This window comes from Sus scrofa, chromosome 15, assembly GCF_054392235.1.
Source record: "Sus scrofa isolate SSC_HxYL_T2T_F1_AM1 chromosome 15, Sscrofa_HxYL_maternal_Yorkshire_Landrace_v2.0, whole genome shotgun sequence".
Taxonomy (NCBI): Eukaryota; Metazoa; Chordata; class Mammalia; order Artiodactyla; family Suidae; genus Sus; species Sus scrofa.
The window spans coordinates 97,151,592-97,176,271 of NC_139397.1; the positions used below are offsets into that span (position 1 = coordinate 97,151,592).

A 24,680-nucleotide genomic window follows, 5' to 3' on the forward strand; every position below is an offset into this window, starting at 1 on the left:
ATCTAGCACTGCTGTGGCTGCGGCGTAGGTCAGCAGCTACAGCTCTAGTTTTACCCTTAGCCCCAGAAACTTCCATATGCCTCAGGTGTTACCCTAAAAAAGAAAAAAAAAAAGAACAAAAACACACTAGAAAGCTGTTTTCAATGCCAAAAGCTGTGTTTGTCTTGAGAGACCAAGAATGTTTATCTACAATGCAGGGAAAGCCTGGATCATTCAACAACCCTCTGAGGTAACTATACAGTCTTAGTATAGGCTCCTTTGCTTTGGGGGCCAGCTTTGCTGTGATGTAAGGCTAGCTCGCTATGTTTAGTTCCTTCTAGACTAAGAGAAGCACAGGCAGGCTGGAGATGGATCTGGTCATAGTTGACAGGAATTGAACTTGGTCTCACAGTGTGCAGGCCCCAGTTGGTGGGAGCTGTGTGTGACCGTGGACAGGCTCCAGGAAGACTTCTGGGCATGGTCCCTCACACTGGACCCTGATAACTAGGACCTTCTTCTGACTTCAAAGTATTTAATCTTCTCTGCTGCCATAAAGTCAAAAATAATCTACCTCTTTATTACTTCTCCCTTTTGAGGAAATCACTTGCCCTTCTACCCTACTAATCTATTCTTCTGGAACATATGCCTTTAGACTTCATTTCTCTGGTTCCCATGAGCAGAGCCCCAGGAGCTCTGTGGGCCTTCAAGCAAAGGTACAGAGAAGGAGCATAGGCATCAAATGTGAGCCTGATCTTGTCATTTCCCTCTGAACACACTTCTGTGGCTCCCTACTGCCTAAAGGGACAACAGCAAGCTCCTTTCCTTTCATTGGTGTACAAGGCCAGTGTATTTGGCCCCTGACCGCTTCTGCCTCCATGCTTCACAGAATGATTCCCTCAGCCACTCGGACTTCCAGGGAACTTAATGACCTCTGAACCTTTACATGTGCAGTTTACTTGCCAGGCCTCTACTAAGAATTTCTCCCCAACGTAATCAGTGAGAGTAACATTAGAAAAATGACAAAGGTATCATTCATTTAATGTTTTTAATATAAGAATAATATTTTTTAAAATAATAACAAATTTTGTTTGCCCTTAATCTGTGTGCAATTGAAAGTTAAAATCATTTTGTTTTTACCATCTTCCACTTGAATTTAAGCTATGATACACCTGCTGCGTTCACAATTGGTGTGCAAACTTCAACCAATCATTTTAAAGCTAGCATTGTTCCTATTAGATAAAAAAGATTTGGCTTAGTATTTTCTTTGCAAATTGTAATTGCTATGGAGCCACACACAACTTTCAAACTTTAATTTTATGGTAAGTATTATGGCTGAAATTATTTACTGATAAGTTCAGTAAAATGTGTGAATTTTTTTTGTTTATGTATTAACCTCATAGCAGTAAATGACTTGCTGTTGTTTCTTTAAATAATTTTTCTAAGAGGTCTTACTATATTTCTGTTGAAACTCCAGTGTTAACATTTTTATAGTTTGTACTGAATTTAACCATGATGCAAAAATGAATTTTATGCCTAGATCAGAATTTAAAACTAGAGGTTTCTTCTTTAAAAAAAGAAAGAAAGAAAGAAAGAAAGAAAGAAGAAAGAAAAATGACAAAGGTAGAGCTTGAAGAAGAAAATGGGTAACCGTTTGTGGGAGCAGTTTATGTCTGAAACAAATGTTCCCCCATTTTTATGTTTTTGAGACTTTATTCCCCCAAAAAAGACAACTAAGGCTGAAGATTTCCGACTATCAATGTCATGCATGTTCAGAAGACAGGGAAGTCCCTGCGCCTGCTCCAGAACAGTGTTTGCCCTCTTGGCCACCTTCCCACAGCCATGTGGACCTCAGGAGATGAAGAAGCTCTGCAGGATATTCTAGAGACCAGAGGAGTGTGCTGGTGGTCAGATACAGCTCAACCCTGCTCATTTCCTCGGGACAGATCTAAAGCTACTGAATGGCTTCCCCAACAGGCTGGTGGGGGGAAGTTACACAAAGAAAGTATCCTATCAGTTGATAAGATATCCTGGATCTGATGGTGCCCTGCTGGATATCAGCTTCTCAGATCACCATATTATGTATGGGCCAAACACACTTTCCCATAATCAAGCTTGGCACCTTTTCTCATCTAGCCTGCAACAACCTAACTGACTAGAATGTGGGCCACTGAACTGGACATCACCTACAGTTGAAATCATATAATAACAAAACTACTACAACAGTAACAAAAAACAATATGCCTCATATTTGAACAGTGTCTCTCATTTTAAGACTTTTCACAAACATCTTACCTGAAGTTGTAACCCTGCTTCACTGAGAAGCAAGTGAGGCTCCAGAAGCATAAATGACTGGCTGAAGGCCACAGAACTCATAAGTAAAGTCAGTCCATGTCTTCATACCATCTTGCTGCTGTACTTTGCTGATTTTCACCAGGACTTAAAAACAAACAAACAAACAAACAAAAACAGCAAAGCAATCAAGTAGAAGCTTAATTCCCTGATCAAGTCTCAGTTCAACCAATGTTTATTCAGTGTCAACTCTGTACCTACACATGGCTTCACTCCAAACATCTCTCAAAGATCATAAGGCCTTTATGGCTTTCAATTGTCCAGGCTCCTGTTTTATTAAAGTAAAAATATATTTTGCCAAGACAGTTATAAGATTGAGGACATTTAAATGTTTAGAGTTAAGAAATTAGGCGGTGCTGCCATGTTGCAGCAGGACAGTAATGATGACACCGAAGATGTTTCCCTGTTTGATGCAGGAGACAATCAACATTTTGTGACTGTATTTATACATTGTTATAAATTTTTGAAGATATTTTGTTTAATTGAATAGTGTCTTTATTGGAGTGATAGCTTTGAAGGTGCATAACTTTATATTTGTGTAAAACTCTGTTTACAAAGAAAAAAAGAAAAAAGAAATTAATGTGCCAAGCACACACACACAATTACAATGACTGGATATAAGATAACTCACTTGTAAATAATGTCCAAGTCTAAATAAGAGCCCTTGGTCAAGGTGAGACCTTCCTGTCCCTTGGGACAGACTACCTGTGCCAGGAAATCCCTAATTCACTAGAGAACCCAAGCATTTTTAGAATCTAAGTGGGTTTTAAACAAAAAGATAGGACTTTGGAGAACTTTGATTATTTCCCTAACTCTCTAATAAGTGCAAGTGGGACTGGGGAAGAACACTGGACTAGGAGTCTAGAGACATTGGTTCCAGACCCATCTGTCCTGCACAAGGCAGGAAACTATGATGTAGCCCCTCAGCTTCCCAGAGCCTTTATTCCCTCATCTGTCCATCCATTGCTGGACTGTGCTGTTCGAGATGTTATAGCTTCATGTTTGGTGATTTCAGTGCTCATCCCTGGAGAAGCTCCTTCCTGGTCCATGAACTGAAACTAATGATAGCTCCAGGCAAGCAGGACTGCAAAAACTATGTGAGAAAAACCGAATGTTCAATCCCCCAAACAAACAAGCTCTACCTTCAGAGAGCAAGCCATACCAAATAATGGCAAACAGCAGTAACTTGGAGCCTCACTACACCCAAAAGAGTGTTTTGTTTTACATGATACTTGGGACCACTGTGAATTTTCATCAATTTTCACGCACAGAAATTTCCAAAGCAAACATTCTTTGGAAATAAAAAACGCAGTCCTCAATGTCATCATTTTTCCGAAGCCATGAGCGCTCAGGTGACTGCACCCCTTCCCCTTCACAGCTTCCCCAAGGGGCCTAAGAAATCTTAATTTGCCCAAGGATGCTAATCAGCCCTAGAGGCTTCAAGTCCTGAGCTTATGTGCTGTGTTTATCTTAAATCACACTGCCTCTTTGGTGTGAGGCTGAACCCTGTTATTAAATCCCCTTTTGTTCTGCATGTATACCCATCAATCTTATCCTACAAATCAAATAGAGAAGGGATAGCATGTTTATAATTAATTTCTATAAGCCATTTTCAAACATCTAGTCAAGTGCCCTATACAATGTGTACCCATAAATATTCCTTAGTTATAAAGTGAAGCTTATCTTAATAGTATTTATTATCTATTTTGCCATAAAACAATGGCATGTAATCTCTTCCGGTTTTAATATAATTTATTTTTAATATAATTTAGACTACAGAATTTAGTTTGAGTTAGATTATTTTGATTATCTTGATTATATACAATATAATACATAGTTTTATTATAAATTAGGAAAAGAATCACTTATAACCAATTGTCAGCTAACTTTAAAAATTCCAGGAGTTCCCGTCATGACTCAGTGGTTAATGAACCCAACTAACATCCATGAGGATGTGGGTTCCATCCGTGGCCTCGCTTAATGGGTTAAAGATCCGGCATTGCCGTGAGCTTCGGTGTAGGTCAAAGACATGGCTTGGATCTGGCATTGCTGTGGCTGTGGCGTAGACCGGCAGCTGCAGCTCCGAGTTGACCCCTAGCATGGAACCTCCACATGCCTTGGGTGCAGCCCTAAAAAAGACAAAAAGACAAAATAAAAATAAAAATGTAAAAATTCCAAACTCATAAATATATTATCGTTTGTGTTACTAATTTGGAAACTGGACAGAGACTGTTAACTGTCCCCCATTATTCATCTGTTCCTTCTCTCTTTTAGCTTTGGCAAGGCACAGAGCCATCTAGATAAAGACTACATGCCTTAGCCTCCCTAGCAGCGAGGTGTGCCACGTGACTAAGTTCTTATAAATAGGATGTGAGCAGAAGTGATGTGTGCAACAACCAGCTCATGACATTTTAAACAATCTGAATCTGCACTCTTCTCTCATTCCCCCCTTCCCATGGGCTGGAATGTAGACATAATGCCAGCTTTATCCAGGCTGATGTGGGCAACAACTTTGAGACTAGCAGAACAAAGAGAGAAAGAATCCCAATTCCTGGATGATGCTGGACCCCTACCTTGTTCAAGGCCGCTATATTAAAGAGAAAAGGATATCAATCTTGACTTACTACTGCACTTCATTAACAACAGTTTAGTAAATACACAAATAAGGAAATGCTGATTTAACCTTATTCTCTACAGTCCATTTTCCTATGGAAAATCATACTTTCCCATGTAGTTTTCTTAACTGTGTAGACATTCATAATATAAACATTTTAATATGTAATATACGTATTTAGGGAGGCAGCACAGTATAGTATTTCAAAGTGAGGGTTCTGAGGTCAGACCTCAGATTCAAATATTGGCATTGGCACTTAACTAAGTTCTGTATAACTTCTGGAAAATTACCAGTTTCACCAACTATAAATGTGATGGTGACAATGCCTGTCTCATAGGGTTATAATAAGAATTGAATGACAGTGCATATTGAGAGCATAAATTCTCAATAAATGTTAGTGCTTATGATGATAATAATGTTATTGCTATGTTTAAGTGACAAATTTAGATAGCCATTTAGGACAAAAAAATATCATGGTATATAGCCCCAATTTGTCAAAACCCTGAAAAGATAAGCAGAATCAAAATTGATCATGTAAGATTACAAAGCCTTGGTTCTTAATTCACTACTTTGCTCCTTTTTCCCCCAGTGGAGCACCTCTTCCTCCTCTTTATTCCTAGTTTCAACTCTTCTAGCCAAGTAACAATGGATGTGTTGCTATCAACTTATAAATTCATCTAGGTATTTTCATTTAGAGCCTTTGTTCAGGGACTCCTAGGCAATATATTGGCAAGAGACATTTGATGATGCCTCTTACAAATTCATACTGAAATTCAGTTTGTCCCTAGTCCTTCATTCTGCCCTGCTACTCAGTCACTATGCTTTGTCCTCAAATTCTTCAACCCCCCGACACTTGACTTGAGGCACAGAATGAAATATTAACTATTCAGGAATTCTACATATGGGGAGTGGAAAAAGTTGAAGAGGGTAGAGAGAGGTGGTATAATGATCAAACATTGGTCATTCCCATCCTGAGGTTTAAGGAAGTTTAGGGGTGGGCAGGGCAGAAGGAAAGAGACAATGTTGAGACAACGGAAAATTGGCCAGTCAAGGGCTTAATCTCCAAAATATATAAACAACTTATACAACTCAACAGCAAGAAAAACCAGCAGCCCAATTGAAAAATGTGCAAAAGACCTGAGTAGATATTTCTCCAAAAAATGTATACAGATGGCCAACAAGCACATGAAAAAATGTTCAACATCACTGATCATTAGAGAAATGCAAATCAAAACTACCATGAGATATCACCTCACACGAGTCAGAATGGCCATCATTAACAAGTCAACAAATAACAAATGCTGGAGAGGATGGAGAAAAGGGAATTCCCACCCTATTAATGGGAACGTAAATTGGTACAACCACTATGGAAAACAGTATGGAGGTACCTTAGAAAACTATATATAGAACTGCCAAATGACCCAGCAATCCCACTCTTGGGCATATATCTGGACAAAACTTTCCTTGAGAAAGACATATGCACTCGCATGTTCACTGCAGCACTATCCACAATAGGTAAGACATGGAAACAACCTAAATGTCCATTGCCAGATGAATGGACTAAGAAAATATGGTATATATACACAATGGAATACTACTCAGCCATCAAAAAGAACAAAATATTGGAGTTCCCGTCGTGGCGCAGTGGTTAACGAATCTGACTAGGAACCATGAGGTTGCGGGTTCGGTCCCTGCCCTTGCTCAGTGGGTTAACGATCTGGCGTTGCCGTGAGCTGTGGTGTAGGTTGCAGACGCGGCTCGGATCCCTTGTTGCTGTGGCTCCGGCGTAGGCTGGCAGCTACAGCTCCAATTCGCCCCCTAGCCTGGGAACCTCCATATGCCGCAGGAGCGGCCCAAAGAAATAGCAAAAAGACAAAAAAAAAAAAAAAAAAGAACAAAATATTGCCATTTGCAGCAATATGGATCAAACTAGAGACTCTCATACTAGATGACGTAAGTCAGAGAGAGAGAGGAAAATACCATGTGATGTCACTTATATCTGGAATCTAATATATGGCACAAATGAACCTTTCCACAGAAAAGAAACCCATAGATTTAGAGAACAGACTTGTGGTTGCCAAGGGGGAGGGAGTGGGATGGACTGGGAGTTTGAGATCCTGCTATACAGCACAGGGAACTATATCTAGTCACTTGTGATGGAACATGATGGAGGATAATGTGAGAAAAAGAGTATATATGTGTATGACTGGGTTACTTACACAGTAACAGTAGAAATTGACAGAACAGTAGAAATTGACAGAACACTGTAAATCAACTATAATGGAAAAAAATAAAAATCATTTAAAAACTGGTCATTATAAGATCCAGGACATTTATATTTTATGTGTATGGGCCGTTGATGATGACAATGGTAAAAATGATGGATGATTAAATACTGTAGGGTATTAGAGTAAATGTTAACATACCAGTTATAGATCCTAGAAGACTGAAACCAGAGGAGAAAAAAATTGCAGAGTTTTATAAATTATAAAGTGAGGCAATAATAAGAGTGATGATGATGATGATGATGGAGATATTTGGAGCAGACACCTTTGACAATCACCGCCACATCCAACTTCTCCCAAGTTTAGCCTGCCCTACCTGGAGCAGAGAAGCTCTTCAAGAACTACAGTATTCCATTCCCTCTGGCCAGAGCTGATGAAAGAAGCAGAAACACCTAATCCAAGATAGCCCCTTCAGATTCTTTCTCTAGTATATATTATTCATTTACTCAACAACTGGTTTCCACTTTGGGCTATAATAGACTCAACTTGTATTAAACCAACCCTTTTTCCAAGAACAACCAGATGAGTTAAAATACCAAACAAAAAAATTAAAGTAAAATAGCTACTAAGGTAGCAAGCAATACCTGAGGACCAAGATCCTGGAGAAATTACCCTGACATTTGGCAACACTTTTCTCCTTGAGGCATTAAGTAGTGGCAAGAGGCTGAAAAGCCGAGAAGAGGATTTCACTTTCAGTTTTCTACTATCGAGATAAAAAAATCAGAGTTCAGAGCTCACCAAGAATAAGGGTCCTAGAAATGTCCTAAACTTTTCTTTGAAATCACTGAAGGGTCACACCCTAAGAAGAAGGTCTAACCAGAAGTAAACAATCTGTAAAAACTGAAACACGGGGAGTTTCCATTGTGGCACAGCAGAAATGAATAAGACTTGTATCCATGAGGATGCAGGTTCGATCCCTGGCCTTGCTTAGTAGGTCGGGGATCTGGCATTGCCATGAGCTGTGGTGTAGGCTGCAGATACAGCTCGGATCCCAAGTTTCTGTGGCTGTGGCATAGCCCGGCAGCTGTAGCTCCAGTTCAACCCCTAGCCTGGGAACTTCCATGTGCCATGAGTGTGGCCCTAAAAAGCAAAAAAAAAAAAAAAAAAAAAAAAAAAAGACTGAAAAATACATGTATATGTAACTGGGTCACCATGCTGTACAGAAAAAAAAAAATAATAATGTATTGGGGAAATTTAAAAAAATAAAATAAAAATGCAAATTTGAAACAACTCAATTTCCAACTGCATTAAGATAATTAGTCTCTACCCTAATAGCTCTGTCCAAGCATCAGAAGCAAAAGTGTATCCTTTCTGGAGTTTCTGTCATGGCTCAGTGGAAACAAATCCTACTAGGAACCATGAGGTTGCAGGTTCAATCCCTGGCCTTGCTTAGTGGGTTAAGAATCTGGCGCTGCTGTGAGCTGTGGTGCAGGTCGCAGACACAGCTTGGATCCAGTGTTGATGTGGCTGTGGCATAGGCCAGCAGCTGCCCTAAAAAGCTAAAAAAAAAAAAAAAGTATATCCTGTCTGGGGATGATAACATCATCCAGAACCTTAAACAGTATCTTCAATATTTCATATCTAATGTTCAGAACTCACTAGGAGACCATTTATCCAAAACCAAGAGATGAAAATATATCAGACAACAGAAACAAACCTCAGGAGATCAAGATATTGGAGTTTGCATTTACTCACAAATTCACTGCATACCTGCTACATGTCATGAACTGTGCTAGGCATTGAGAATATACTGATCAGAAAAACACTTATGGTTCCTGCCTTTATGGAGCTTAGAGTCTGGTGGGGGAGATCAGCAATAAACCTTAATTTGAATTAAGATAAATAAAAAGTCAGTGAGCATCCATTATATAGTGATAGGTAGGAAAGTATGGCATCATGTAGGGTGGTGGCCAGACTCCATGCGGGCATAAGTTTCGAAGCAACAAAACCTAAGAATCTTGCAAAGAAAGCTTATCTGCCACATAAGAGAATGAAGTATATTTATAGGAAAAAAAAAAAAAAAACATAGATACAGGAAGATACAGGCCCAAAGAGAGAACCAGAGAGATTGAGAGTAACATCTCAAATGCATTCTAGTTGCCAGGAAGCCCAGCTATATTTCCCAGAACTCGGTTCCATGTGATTGACCCTATACCCTTTTAATCAGCATGTTTTTGACTTGAGCTTTAAGTGAATTTCTGTTCCTTGCAACAAACAGGATATCTGACAAAGACAGGAGTCATTTATATGACCTGGGAACTATTAGCAAACTGCCATACTACCGAAAAAAGGGAAGAAATAAATATTAGTTAAATGTGTTGCATTAGCCTGTTATGAGTTTTATCTGATTATCCTAGAAAATGTTACATGGTATGATCAGACTTACACAATGTAGTCATGTGCTGTGAATGTAAAACAATGAGAGGGAATCATAGGTACCAAGCAGTTGCCCCAACACAAGCAAAGCTATCTCCAAAATGAGTTGAGGTTACCTCCTAGATAAGTGAAAATCTAAATGCAGTTTTATTATTTTGCAGTTTCCAACTCAAAATTCCTTGGTGTTTTTAACCATGCAGTTTTTCTTTTTCTGGAAGTATTTTCTTGTGTTTCATCTGTCTTTTGCTTCTCTTCCTGTCACCTATGGCTCCAACTAGAAGATCCCACTGTCCAAACTGCATATATTCAAAGTGGTTCAGGAAGATAGCGCTCTGCAGAGGCAGACAGAGCAAAGATACAGAAAGGCAGATGAATGCACCAGGGAAGTGTGCTGAAAGGCGGAATGGTACTTGAAGGGTTAAACAAAACCAAAAACTAATTTGAAGTAACATAACTGAAAAATACTTAAGTTCCTAGATTTAGAACTTCAGGAGAACTCTTTTGAGACCTTAATCAAATATCCTCTGGCCATAGTAATTATATTTTCTCCTCATCATTTTAGCTTCTTTGCAAGGTAGGCTAGATTATGTTCATTTACAGGTTCATGTTATTTATGTTCATTTACTGGTTCATCTGTACACATACAGCCCAAAACACATATCGTTTATGAATTTCAATCAAGCAGTTTTTTAAAAAGAGGGATAATTGTCTTCCTTTAATGAATTTAACATAACACAGCTCACAATTTCACCCATAGAAATGTCAGGTCCTTCTTTCTTCATCTAAATCCATAAAAATGAAACAAAAGAAACTAGCCTTGCTAAGTAAAATGAGCTAAAATTAGCAAGCAGCAAAGATGATGCTAGTTGCCCAGGGCAACAAATGGTTGATGGATGGAATAATTAAGATCGACAGTAAACTAATCTCTGTTCCTTTATTGAAAAGGAAGTCCCCTGAATCAATTAGCCTTGTCATGGATACCTTTTGTAAAACAACTATGACATCCCAACCACTTCTCTTTGTGTATGGATTTGCCCACACTTCGGTAAATGCAAGAACCGATTTCACAAGCATCAAGAGATAATGGAAAATTCCAATACATTTAGGTACTGCACCAACACATACAGCCACAGTTCTTGAAAAAATATAAATATTATAAAGTGGCCCAGAAGACTTCATGGACATTTTCAAATAATATCTCCAAAGTTTTGTTGCTAAGCAAAAAGGATAGTTTTTTTTTTCATTTTTTTATTACTCAATGAATTTTATTACATTTATAGTTGTACAACAATCATCAAAACCAAATTTTATAGCATTTCCATCCCAAACCCCTATCACATCCCCCCACCCCACCCCCAATCTGTCTCCTTTGGAAACCATAAGTTTTTCAAAGTCTGTGAGTCAGTATCTATTCTGCAAAGAAGTTCATTGTGTCCTTTTTTAGATTAAAGATATTTTTTAAACTATCATTTAAATAGGCCAAGCATGTACTTGTTAGAATGGAGATCCAGTGGCCTACCCTCATTAATGATAGAGTTGGGAGAGCAAATGGTGTTTTTTGTTTGTTTGTTTTTATTTTGTTTTCTACCTCAATGAATTTATCACATCTGTAGTTGTATAATGATCATCACAATCCAATTTCACAGGATTTCCATCCCACAACCCAAGCTCATCCCCCCACCCCTAGCAAATGGTGTTAAGAGAAGATCTTGTGCTCACACCATCACTCTGAAATCTAAGGCAAAGAAAGATCAAAAAGTTCAAAGTAATGGAAAGAGGGTATTTCCAGAACAGGGTGTTTGTGCTAACATTCTACACCAAAGAGCTACTGCAAGCATTACCCTCAATTTAGGGAATAAAACAAAATTATCAGAGATGGCCAAGAACTATACTCTAGCTTCTAGTGCTTCTGTGACCTGAATGAAAGCAGTGGTGCCATAGTCACTAGAGAATCAGAGAGATTCTACAGTTAATCAAAAGGCTTGGGGTAGAAGGTTATGACTTAAGCATAAAATGCTTTTTGAGTTATATTTGTAGAAAATCCTGCTCATTTTGTCTACTTTCCTTCTTTTTCAGTACAGCAAAAGAAAGTCATTTAATGTTTCTTTGATGATACAGGCTCTTGCAGTGCTTTTGAAATAGTGAGTCTGAATATCCTGGCTGGCTAAGGTTAAGAAAGATGGGTTTAAACAGAGTTTAAAGGATTTCTTTACTGCAGACCATTTCAGAGCATTTAATGTGAGTACATGAATTGAAAATGGAGTTGGTAAGTGGTATAGTACACAGAGTTTTTAAAAGTTTTTGAGCATAGAACCCCTTTTTCATAAACCTGTCATGGAACTATTTGTTCCCAAAATACCCTTCTAGAATTCCTATTTTAGAACTTAAATGCAGATGTGAAAGGTGCATCTTATTAACTTCACATTAAACCCTTATATACCAGTTTTGCTGTGAGACAAAGAGGAAGATTGGAGAGATTCAACCAAAGAACTTGTCTTTTTTCTTCCCTAAAACAGACAGAAGTCAAAAATAAAAGCTCAGCAACTTGGGATGTTTAATTACTTGATTACTTGTGTAAATAAGATTTTTCTATAACAGTAATAACACTGGCAAATTTTTATATGTAAATATATTGCTGTATGCATGTACCTTGTAATTTTTGCTTATAGAATTTTATCACACTGCTCTAAAATAAAAATATAAAAGCTTTAGCATCAAAGCTAAAACGAAGTAGTTCTGATTTGCCCCCCAAAAGTTGACATCTGTCACAAATGCACTAAGCCAGGTCATTTGTGAAACATCATTATTTCTGAAGTGAAAATATACACAGCAAATCACAAGAGTTGGCTAGTGTGAGGCCATTTTACTGCCCAACAGAGAATGATAAAAGGGAATAATAATAGGTTTCATCTCATTGTAAAAATATAAACCCTTTTAAATCGGCACTGATGGAAGTAGATTATTCCACTTTGTTTTTTAAAATAAACATTTATTCAGAATTGAAAAGTAATATATGCTCTCTAAAGGGAATCTGGAAATCATTGGACATTATTAATAGACACAAGACTAGAACAGCCTCATGAGCTTGCCACTCACCCACTATGGTCATTTTGGGTGTATGTCCCTCTTCATACCTATTGTTTCACAGTTTAGATCATACTGTGTATATTTTACATCCTACTCGTTTTCCTTCACTTACTAATGATCTGAGGCATTTTCCTGTGTCTTAAAAACTATTTGAAAACATCATTTGAAATGGCCGTCTATGCTTTCCAAGCCATTAACATGCCCATTACAGAGAACACTCAGCAACATGGGGCTCCGATTTTTGCCTTTCCTGAGAAACCCCCCTGGCATCACAGCTAAGAGCTTGCTGTGGATATACAGGCTTTGGGAGCCAGACTACTGAATATCCACTACACAGAAACAAGCATGTTCTTTTACACGGTCAATTTCAAGGGCCAAAGCTGCATTTTTCTCTCAAATTAAAATGTAAAAGGTACCCTACGGCCTAAAACACTATTTGCTTTTGCCAAACTCACCAAACGTAGGAATCATCTGTCCAGTGGCACAAGACAGAAATGGCTGCAACTCCCCTCTGAGTGCTGTGATATTACAAATCCTCAGTGCTGCAAGAAGCACACAGCCTAAGAAATCGGTGAATCACAGGGTGGAGTTTTACTACCAGTAAGTGTATGTGCCTCTGGCCATTTAAAGTCCCTCTTTGTAAATAAATACATCCAGTGGTGAAAAGAAAACAAGTTTTCTTACATTTTTTTCATGTGATTATGGGTCCCATGAGAAGTAATACAAAAAATTCTATTATCAGTATAGGCAGAGGTAGGGAAGCTTCCACCAACCATTCAAAATGCCATCCATCAACTAGAATGAGGACATCTGTTGGAGAAAGAGGGCAGTTCAAGTTGGGCAGGTATTCTTCCTTTCTGGTGGGCGGTGGCTAGACCTCCAAACACTTTTTCCAGGGGTCAGGAAGAGCCATCAGTAGGAAATAACTTTGAACCACTACTCGTGTGGGCTGGATATGAACCAGCCCCCTCGAAATGCTGATCTGGACAGAGCAGCACTAAACTCCAGGCCCTGCCAGCCTCCCACAGCTTAGGCTGCTGACACTTTTATTTTCTGGCATTTACAATATTGCAGCAGCTCAGCTCTGCTAACGTGGCTGCTTCCAACACAGCACTTAGCCAAGGACTTCTTTGGGAGGAAAGCAAAAGGATGCTTCTCTGGGGTAAGAGGCCTCCACAGGTGCTGGTCATGCAAAAGGGAACTGTACTATCTCAAAAGCAAAAGCTGAGGATTGACTAACCCTTTATTTTCTGACGCCCAAAGAATGTGATTATTCAACTGTCTCGCGCACACACACACCACATCTGTTAAGGTAATTACCATTATTTTTTCCTTTGACTTGTAATGAAGAAAAGAAATTTGCCATTTAAAATTGCAGCTGCCGCCTAAGGAAAATGGCCCTGTTGAAAGGAAGATGAACGTCTACTAAAACTGGAGATAGCCAAGTCACTTGCCTGAGCTTTATATATATATAAATATGGGTGTGGAGTCAAATTTGGAAGTCATCCTGGAGCAATAAGGCTTAAGCTTGCTGCAAAAGAATCAGTGGGAAGAATTGGGCATGTCCAGCCATTACTGTGGAGAGAGGTGCAGGGGTATAGGTTATAGAAAAGCCAAAAGCAAAGAAGAGGAAGGGAGAGAGGCCAAGAGAAAGTCAAAGGCCAGAGCCCTCTGCTGGGGAGTGCACTGGAGAGAAATTCTGATGGTGGGATGGATAAGAACAACTTTTGCCAACAGGGATGACTTCAATTATTTGCTATGACATGACCCTGGGACCAGAAATCCCTCAGTGAAAATTCTGATAAATGCAACAATCTTGTTTATTTAGTTGATTAGGTGAACTAAAATTTTGAGACCTACTATATATTAAGCTCTTGTACTTTATATGTACAAATGAATTGAATTTTTACAGGGGACCATGAGGTATTTGCTTTTATCAAAATCATCCCCATTTTATAAATCAGGAAACAGAGACAGAAAAGTTAATAAGCTAGTGAATGGCAGGTGTGGGATTTGAACTTAGGTGGTAGAGCTCTGGGACCACATGTACTGTACTACACTACACTACATTAAGGGACAATAAGAATTCAATAAAAAGGAAAATTCAGGCAGGAAGTAGTAAGCTCTAGAGATAGTCCAAAAACTTTCCTTAGACAAGGGCATTGTCCAGCCTTCCCCAGATTGTATTGGGTAGGATGATCCTAGCTAAATCTGAGTTACACACCCATCCCTTCATGATTCATTGATTCAATGCATATTTAATAAACATTTTACAAGGTGGCAGCTCCTGTAATTGGCACAAAGGAAACTATGAACAAGGCAGTCCTGGCCCTTGCCCCCAAGAGCTTAGCCTAAAGGAGAAAGAGACAAATGAGTAATCCATATCAATATACCATAAATGTGCGATGACAAGAGAAGTGTAACATGTTTTAGGTCACACAGGAAAGGCTCCTAACCCAGACTTAGAAGACCAGGCAAAGGAGTTCCTGTCGTGGCTTAGTGGTTAAAAAACCCGACCAGCATCCATGAGGATGCAGGTTCAATCCCTGACCTTGCTCAGTGCTTGAGGATCTGGCGTTGCCGTGAGCTGTGGTGTAGGTCAAAGACACGGCTCGGATCCTGTGTTGCTGTGGCTGTGGTGTAGGCCAATGGCTACAGCTCTGATTTGCCCCCAGCCCTGGAACCTCCATACGCCGCAGATGCAGCCCTAAAAAGACAAAAAGACCAAAAAAAAAAAAAAAAAAAAGGCCAAGCAAGGATTCCTGGGGAGAAAAAAAAAACTAAACTGAGTCTTAAAGCTTAATCAAAGTTAATGAGGAGCAAAGAGAGCAAAGAGAATTCCAGGCAAAAGAATCATGTGCAAAAACCCACAAGCAAAATAGGCCAATAGGTTTGGCAGAGTTGGAACCATTCAGGAGAATGAAAAGAAATATATTTTGATAAGTTATATGGATCATCAGCCACACAAAGAAGTTACACTTTGTCACAAAGCCAGTAAAACCTATTATCACGTTTTAGGCAAAAGAAGGATATGACTCATTCTTTCAACAAATATTTATTGAGCACCTACTATGTGCCAGGCGCTACTCTAGATACTTGGGATAAACTGATGAACAAATCAAAGATCCTAACTTTACCTGGGAGATGGTGGGGGCAGAAAATCAACATCAAAAAAATAAATATCAAACATCAAAATAATAAGTTCTGGAGAATGTTAGAAGGTGATAGAATTATAAACTAGAATAAGCCACGCTAGATAAAAATGAATCTGTAGCGGGGCAGGTGAAGGAAGCATGGCCAGATGCAGTCATAAATAGAGTTATCAAGGGTAGGCTTTATACAGGAGATAGTTAGCAAAGACTCAAAGGATCTTATCGTTGGTCGCTCTGTAGGTCCGAATCAACATACACAGACAGATGATTAGATATTCAAAGCAAATCTGAAGACTTTTTCATGTTTACTCTATGCCTACAAAGTCTTGCTTACTTAACTTGCAGTCATAGCACCATTTTAATTTGGAAATAAAAAACCACTTTAGACTATAGACTCCAGAGTCTAGGAAATTACCAAAAGCCAGAAGTAAATTGAAATTTATTCCAAACCTCAAGTATTTCCATAAGCTACTAATATCATATGCACTCCTTTAACTACTTGAAATCTTCTATATCCCCTTAGCTTTATGTCCATCTCTTCTGAAATACAGTATGTTAAAAATATTTGATTTACATCTATTTTTCCTATAGCTACCCCCAAATACTTGCTTCCCACTGGAAGACAAAAGCAACCATATTTGGTCAATTTGGTTTCTTTCCCCCCATTTTTTCTTTTCTGAGTTTATAACTGTAAGGAAAAGCTATGTGCATTGCCAATACCTTCCCCAAAACTAACAGGGTTCTAACATACAAAACATCTATTCTGCTTCTAAATTTGTTTTTAATTATATTACAAGATGGAAAAAGAAATGCCTTAGCTGTTAACACTGGCTCGGTGGGGCCAACAGTAGACATAGAGCAGACACGAGGAAATACTTCAGAAATTTTTTTTAGTTTGCCATGATTTAATAGCAGATATTCCTGGCTTTGAGTGAACTCTGCAATATCCCTGTGCTACAGAATAAATGATCATCTACCACTATTAATTTTAGGTCATAATGTCTGAAATGCCGCTTCAAAAATAAATGCAGTATTTTCACTTTATTTGGTCAGGTAAATACTAAACTATTTTGTCATAATAACTTTACAACACTGTGTTTCACCTTGTCTTGCCTTGACTGCTGAAGGTAATAGGGACCGTTTTATTATGTCCATAAATTGAGTCAATTGACTTATCCTTATATCCTGTTTCCTGAACTTAACGAGAGATTCTGCATCATTAGGAAAACACACCATCCTGCAGCAGGATCAAAAGCAAAGAAAGCCTGATAATAAGTCATTTTGATTTCAGGGAATGTTCACCAGGCAAACTTTCAATATTCTGGCAGAAGTAAAACAAATAACCGGCTTTGCAAAGCATGGTTTGCTCAGAGCTATGCTTATGCTGGAGACATCCCAGAAGGGTCCACATACACCAAAAAAAATTTTTAATCAATCTCTTTGAATATGAGACACGCGAAATGAATTGTAAATTTAGGTGGTCCAATACACCCATCAAAGAGCACAAAACAAAATATTAAATGCTTTTGCAAGAAATTTTTTGAAAGATTTTTACAGTCACAGTTTTTAAAATTCAGTTTTTAAATTTTAACAATCATATTCTTGGATTAGATCATATTGTGAGAAATGAATGCTCATGGTAAAGCCAAACTATTCCTTCTGGAACTTTGAAAACTGTGGGGTTGTTTTGTTCATTTGTTTTTGCTTTCTTCAGTCCCCAGACCCTGGTAGAGTGCCTGGTACCTAATTCAACAAAGAGCTATATTGTGGCACTGTATTAACCATGACAATGGCGAAGGTGATAGGGTCCTCCCTACTACATTCATAGGAGGATCAGGACCCAACCCACAAATACTGAGGGCTGTGATGACAAGCAATAATGATTTTAAACATGAGCTGTCATAGATTGAACATCTGTACTGTGCTGAGTGCTTCATTCGATCATCGCAACATTTCTATGAGTTAGCTACTACTATTATTACCATCTTACAAATGAGTAGCTTAGAGAAGTTACATAAGTTACATAAGTTACATAAGCTCAAGTTCACACAGCTGCTAAATGGCATCTGCTTCCAAAGGCTGAGCTCCTGGACACTATACCACATACTGAGACTCCAGGGTCCAAATCTTGCCGGCTATCATCCAGAGAAGGCTCACTTGACAGACAACATAGATAGCCAGAGGAGCCTGGTGAGAAATGAGCAAAGACCCTACATGTGCAGAAGAGCCAAAAACAATGATCAAGGTTGAGATGAACAGACAGGTCTCTTGTCAAAGTTACTTTAGCTTGTTGGAAACTGCAACCCCAGCAGTTGTATTTTGGACTTATTACTCCTCTAGGTCTCTTCCACTTGCTAAGACCACGTGGGAATTTCTCTGCAAGAGCCACTGGACTTTCATACTCAGTACTTTATGGAACTTTCAGATTCTCCCTGAGATCTCTAGCCCAAAGAATTTGAAGATCTTCAGCTTCATAATAACAAACCCAACCAGCATAACTACTCTCTCAAGTATTGTCTAAAATGCTTAAGTGCTAAGGACCATTGAGAGTGGCCATTGAGACTGAGTAACCTTTAGGCAATCCCACTAGATAGGAGTCCAGGAGCAAAAATATAGGAATCACTCCAGGCTACTGTTACATTAGCCAAGTTAGAGACTCAGTGATTACTAGTGAGTTTTACACATATTGCAGATTATCAAGGTATGTAATTATTTATATTCTCAACTATGCAAAAGAAAAAGTTAGAATCATCTAGTGTTCTGTTAGAGTCATCCAAAAAAAATGAATTATAAGCCTGGATAAGTCTGTAAGGAGTCTAAATATAAATTATTAGCTAATGTCCAAAGATGATAGTAGCACCAAATCTCCAGTTTCATCTTCCTCTGGAATATTACTCAGCCATCAAAAAGAATGAAATACCAGCATTTTTAGCAACATGGATGGACCTAGAACCTATCATGCTAAGTGAAGTCAGCCATACAATGAGACACCAACATCAAATGCTTTCACTAACATGTGGAATCTGAAAAAAGGACAGATGGAACTTCTTTGCAGAACAGATGCTGACTCACAGACATTGAAAAACCTATGGTCTCTGGAGGAGACAGTTTGGGGGGGTGGGGGGATGTGCTTGGGCTGTGGGATGGAAATCCTGTGAAATCAGATTGTTATGTTCATTATACAACTACAGATGTGACAAATTCATTTGAGTAATAAAAAAATGAAAAAAAATGAATTATAACCTGGATAAGTCTGTAAGGAGTCTAAATATAAATTATTAGCTAATGTCCAAAGATGATAGTGGCACCAAATCTCCATTTTCATCTTCTTCCTCACTTCACTACCTTCTGGCCACATGACACTACTTTCTATTTCCACTTCAGGGCTGTGCATACATTTTTCTGTCTGAGTGGCCTTCTCCACTCACACTCATTACCTGGATAACTCCTGTTATTTTTTCAGGTGCAAAGAAACAAATTCAGACTCAAAAGCTCACAAATGAAGAGTACATTGAAAACTCCAAAGCTCCATTTTGACTTAATACAGTTAAGGAAGCCAATATGAACCCAAATTCTTTTCTATGTTTTATTTATTTTTAATTTTTATTAAAGTATAGTTGATTTACAATGTGGTGCCAATTTCTGCTGTACAGCAAAGTGACTCAGTTACACATATATGTACATTCTTTTTTTTTATATTCTTTTCCATCATGGTCTATCCCGGAAGACTGGATATAGTTCTCTGTGCTATACAGTAGGGCCTTGTTGTTTATCTGTTCTAAATATAATAGTTTGTATCTACTAACCCCAAACTTTCAGTCCACCTCTCTCCCTCCCCTCTCCCCCTTGGCAACCACAAGTCTGTTCTCTATGTCTATGAGTTTCTTTCTGTTTTGTAGATTGGTTCATTTGTGCCATATTTCAGATTACACATATAAGTGATATCATATGATTTGTCTTTCTCCTTCTGACTTCACTTAGTCTGAGAATCTCTAGTTGCATCCATGTTGCTGTGAATGAGAAACCCAGATTCTTTCTGCTCTCCTGCTCTACCTTTGGTGAGTGGGATTTGTCAAGTGAACTGCACCCAATGTCAGACATGACAAAATTCAGAACCAAAAAGAGCCTCTTTCTCGTAAAGTGGGAGGAAATCATTCCCCAAAGCCCTCTAACAGACTTCTCTTTTGTCTCATTAGCCAAAATTGTAACATAAGCCCTAACCTATCAATGGCAAGGCACTGAGACTACCATGATTGACTCATAAATCAAGACCAATATCCTGGGGTCACCTCCCCTGAAGCACATGGATAGTCATACATGAAAATATTAAGAGAGGAGGGAGGTTCTTTAAGGAAGGAAAGGGAAGGGAAGTGGGTATTTGATGAGCAATCTACTGAGTCTGTTACGAGAAACCCAAAGGGTTTGTTCACTTTATTAGGAGAGCCTTCCCTAAAACCCACTCCATGCCCAGACTCAGATCTCCCCACTACATGCTATTAAAGAACACTCTACTTTTTCATCATGGAGTTGATCATAATTTGTAATGAAATATATATTCACGTTAAAAAGTAACATCTTTATATCCTACCATACTCTGTTTATTGCTCTAACCACAGCACCTAGCATAATACCTGACAGTGACACTGGCCAAAATGGGGTCTCCTTCTACCACTGGGGCTTTATTGCTATCAAAACTCCACCTCAGAGTTTCCATGTGGCTCAGCAGGTTAAGAATCCAGTGTTGTCACTGCAGTGGTTCAGGTCACTGCTGTGGCATGCATTTGATCTCTGGCCTGGGAACCTGCACATAACATGGGTATCGCCAAAAACAAACAAACAAAAATTTCACCTTATCCCTTTTCTTCAAGATGTACAACTTTCACTATGTCTATTCCATGGACTCTAAGATGTTGACAGTAATCAGTCAGCTTAGGAGTCCGTCTGCCTCCATGCCTCAATGCCAAAAGCACTGTTGGCCAGTGACATGCCCTGCTCCATCTCCCTTATCCATAAAGGCAGCCTATGTCAGCCCCTGCCAAGAGAGCAGATGGCCAGGCTGTGTCCAGCTTAATCTCCTAAGGAGGTATATTTCCTTTTGCATCTCACAACCTCCAAGAACAAGTAGCCTATGAAACAGAAATTTGGCACTGACTAGTCAAAATTTCTCCAAACCTGTTTCTCTGATGGCTCAGGCTAAGATGCATAAACTGTGTTTTATTTCTTCCCTTTCAGAAAACAACTGAGATAGAAGTACTGAGTTCTTTGGAGTCAGACAGACTTTGGAAAACTATTTAATTTTTCTGCATCTCATTTTGCTCATCTTTAAAATGGAGAAAATAATCATTCCCCCATGATGTTGCTGTGAGGCACCACAGGATAATGACTATAAAATGTAACAGAAGACAGATTTCATTAGTCTTGTTGCATTCACATCTCCAGACTATTTTACATTCAAAACTGTGTGAGGCCACCAGATCCGAGCTGTGTCTGCTATCTACACCACAGCTCAAGGCAACGCCAGATCCTTAACCCACTGAGCAGGGCCAGGGATTGAACCCACATCTTCATGGATCATAGTCAGGTTCATTACCACTGAGCCAGGATGGGAGCTCCTTAATGTGTTCAATTTCAGGACTGATGTGTGCACTATGAAACTACTATACAATAAAGATATAGAACATTTCCATCACCCCCAAAGCTTCCCTCATGCTCTTTTGCAGTTCATCTCTCCTTCTGACCCCAGCTTCAAGTAATGTGGATTTTTTTTTTTGTTGCTGTTGTTATTATACATTTGCTTGCATTTTCTAAAATTTTAAATAAATAGAATCATAAAGTGTGTACTTTTTTATGTCAATTTTCTTTCACTTAGCATAATGTACTTGAGATTCTTCCATGTCACATTTTTAATTATTTTTTTTATTGCTGAGTAGTATTCCATGTACAAATAACACATTTTGTTTATCCATTTACCTACTGATGGACTTTGGGGTTGTTTCCACTTTGGGGCTACTGTAAATGAAGCTGCAATAACTATTCATGTAAAAGTCTTTGTGTGGACTTGTGTTTTCCATATAGATGGACTTTGAGTCTTTGGGATTTAAGAAAAAAAAGAAAGCCCAAGACCAAACTCTGAGACATTCTATGAAGAGTTTTAATAGAAGAGAAGGAGGAGTTCCCATTGTGGCTCAGTGGAAAAGAATCTGACTAGCATCCATGAGGATGTGGGTTCAATCCCTGGCCTCACTCACTGGGTTGGGGACCTGGCGTTGCCATGAGCTGTGGTATAGGTCACACACATGGTTCAGATCCCACTTTGCTGTGGCTGTGGCGTAGGCTGGCAGCTGCAGCTCCAATTCAACCCCTAGCCTGGGAACTTCCACATGCCGTGGGTGCGGTCCTAAAAAGAAAAAAGAAAAAAACAAAGAGAAGAAGTCCCCAAGACTGAGTTGGAAAGAAAGGCAAGTATAATAGAAGAAAAGCAGTTAAATGCTGTGTCATTGAAGCCAAGAGAAAAAGTATTTCAAAATGGCAGGAGTTGGCAGCTCTGACAAATGCTACTGTAAAGCAAAATAGGATGTGGACCAAAAAGTGTCAATTAAATTTGATAACATGAATGTGATTGACAATGGAGAAGTTGATGGACTAGAGACCTTAATGAAGTACTGCTGAGTGAAAGCAGGGAAGAAAGGGAGAAGGAGTTGAAGAGTGGCATATTTGAGTAGGCGACTTCAGGGCAATGTAGTCTCTGGAAATAAGTCTAGAATGTAACCATGAAAGTGAGTGGCTAAGTAAGATGGAAAAGAAAGTCATCATCAATGTGGAGGTCAAGGAACTGAGGGATGGAGTACCTAATGTACAGGTTGCCCACATGGACAATGAATTACCAAAGACAAAAGCAAGAGTTAGGCTAAAGAAGAATGCTGGTTGACAAGCATGCCTGTCTCTAGGAAAAAGTCAGACTCCCTAGTCAAGAGAAGAGAAAATTCTAGGGAGGGCTGTGGTCCATAAACACATGAATACAGGCAGTGAAATCACTGCAGCAGGTCTTGGGGGTTCCACCTCAAATCCATAAGACATGAAAATTCCTGAGTCAGGAGGCAGAATGGGAATCTGGGGTTTATGGACACTCTTAATTGGTTGGAAAGCTATTTTTGTTGCATTAATGTTTTAACAAAAGAATACTGGAGCAAATCTATTTCTGCTATTTCCAGCACAAGTCATTCATGTAGGCAAAGTACCAATCCTATAAGATACAGCCACCATTATTTTATATTTATTACTGTACTTAATCTTTTAAGAAAACAGGATTAACTTTCAGATTAAACACCACATAAATGTTGCACTGTAATTAAAACGAATAAGCTAATTAAACCAGAAAAAAGTTCAAGTAAACCCTTGGGAATGTAGCATTAAAGAATATACCCTTTGTTGATGCTTTGTGATGTGAGTAAAGATTATATCACATTAGAGATAAATATTAGTTGGCTTTTGTTATACTAACGGTTTCGGATTATATATGACACTATTAGTGGCTAGCTTATATTAATTATGTCTGCAGACCAAAGCAATATTTGACAATAATGATATATGGTATATTACAACATGACTAAATTCTGAATAGCATTGTTAGTATAGATTTAAACTCTCCTTTTCAATTTATATTTCTGGGAATTCTTGCATTAGGTCAATGCCAATGGAAATGAGCCTTTTTAAAGGAAAAAAAAAAAACAACAACAATTTTGTCAAAGTAAAGGCAGATATGCATTCATTTCATCTTGCTTGTTACACCAGGGTCCTAAGTGTGAAAGGGTTCCACTGGAGCTATTACTACCAAGTAAGGGGAAGTGCCTGGTAGCTCTCAATGAGCATTCAATCCACAGCTCATTGCCACTGAAGTCAGGCCATGGTCTGCTGTGTAAATGTGCACTTCGGGGCTCTTTAATGCACAGATTATGGGTACAATAGGCTGTTGCTGCTCTTCTCTGCATAACCACGGTCTTGAGAGATTTAAATATGTATACTATTGCTCATTCTCAGTATAATTTCCGAGATTGTTCTTCTCAGTAAAGTCAGATAGCTTTAATGGGGACTTTCTCAATTTACAAATGTGTGATTTCTCCACTAAACTATGGATATAACATTCCGCTGAGATTAACTATATCCAAAGACATTTCACAGTTTGTCCTTAATGTGGATTGAGACACTGGTGGTCCCTCACTTAGTGCGGATTCTTGATAATTTCTACAACCGCCTCTTTGAAATCAATTGATTCCAAGATCACAGCTGGATGAATAGATAGATGATAGATAGATAGATAGATAGATAGATAGATAGATAGATAGATAGGCAGACAGATAGGTAGACAGGTGGATAGGAGTGGAGGTAGCAGTGGGTACTGCCTGGTGGTCTCAGAGCCCTCAGAGTCCTCTTCTCTATGGAGGACCATTCATTACTTACAGAGAGTTGGCAGAGTATCTACCCTACAGAGTCCTCCTTTAAAGAGCCTGCTGTGTAAATTAGACAGAAGCCACATTCCAGGAACTGGCAGGACATCTATCCAAATGCCTCCTAGTCACTCTCAGTAGTCTCAGTTACACATAGCCCACATCCTTACCATAGTCAGTCTCTACAACACTCAATACTTTATATGTATAGTATTAATCTCAGCCAATACATCATTCACAGTTGAACACATTTTTAATCTATTACTTAATAAACCTTCATATTATTTCAAACTGACAAAGACATGGGAGAAAAATATTTGCAAAAGCCCCTCCCCACCCGCTCCCAACAATTTTACTAAACTGCAGGGATTCCTTAAACCTGAATTGCATTCTG

At 38.8% G+C, this 24,680-nt stretch overlaps 2 long non-coding RNA genes across 2 annotated transcripts in view; one reads left to right on the forward strand and one right to left on the reverse strand.

The window, feature by feature from the left end:
* The window catches only part of LOC146396001 (uncharacterized), an 881,025-nt gene that overhangs the window by 635,268 nt on the left and 221,077 nt on the right, over positions 1 to 24,680 (forward strand). The window lies entirely within an intron of this gene.
* The window catches only part of LOC110256983 (uncharacterized), a 218,842-nt gene that overhangs the window by 62,870 nt on the left and 131,292 nt on the right, over positions 1 to 24,680 (reverse strand). Inside the window, exon 5 of the long non-coding RNA XR_014829811.1 lies at positions 2,272 to 2,415. This is a non-coding gene — a long non-coding RNA (uncharacterized LOC110256983). The remainder of the gene's footprint in view (positions 1 to 2,271; positions 2,416 to 24,680) is intronic.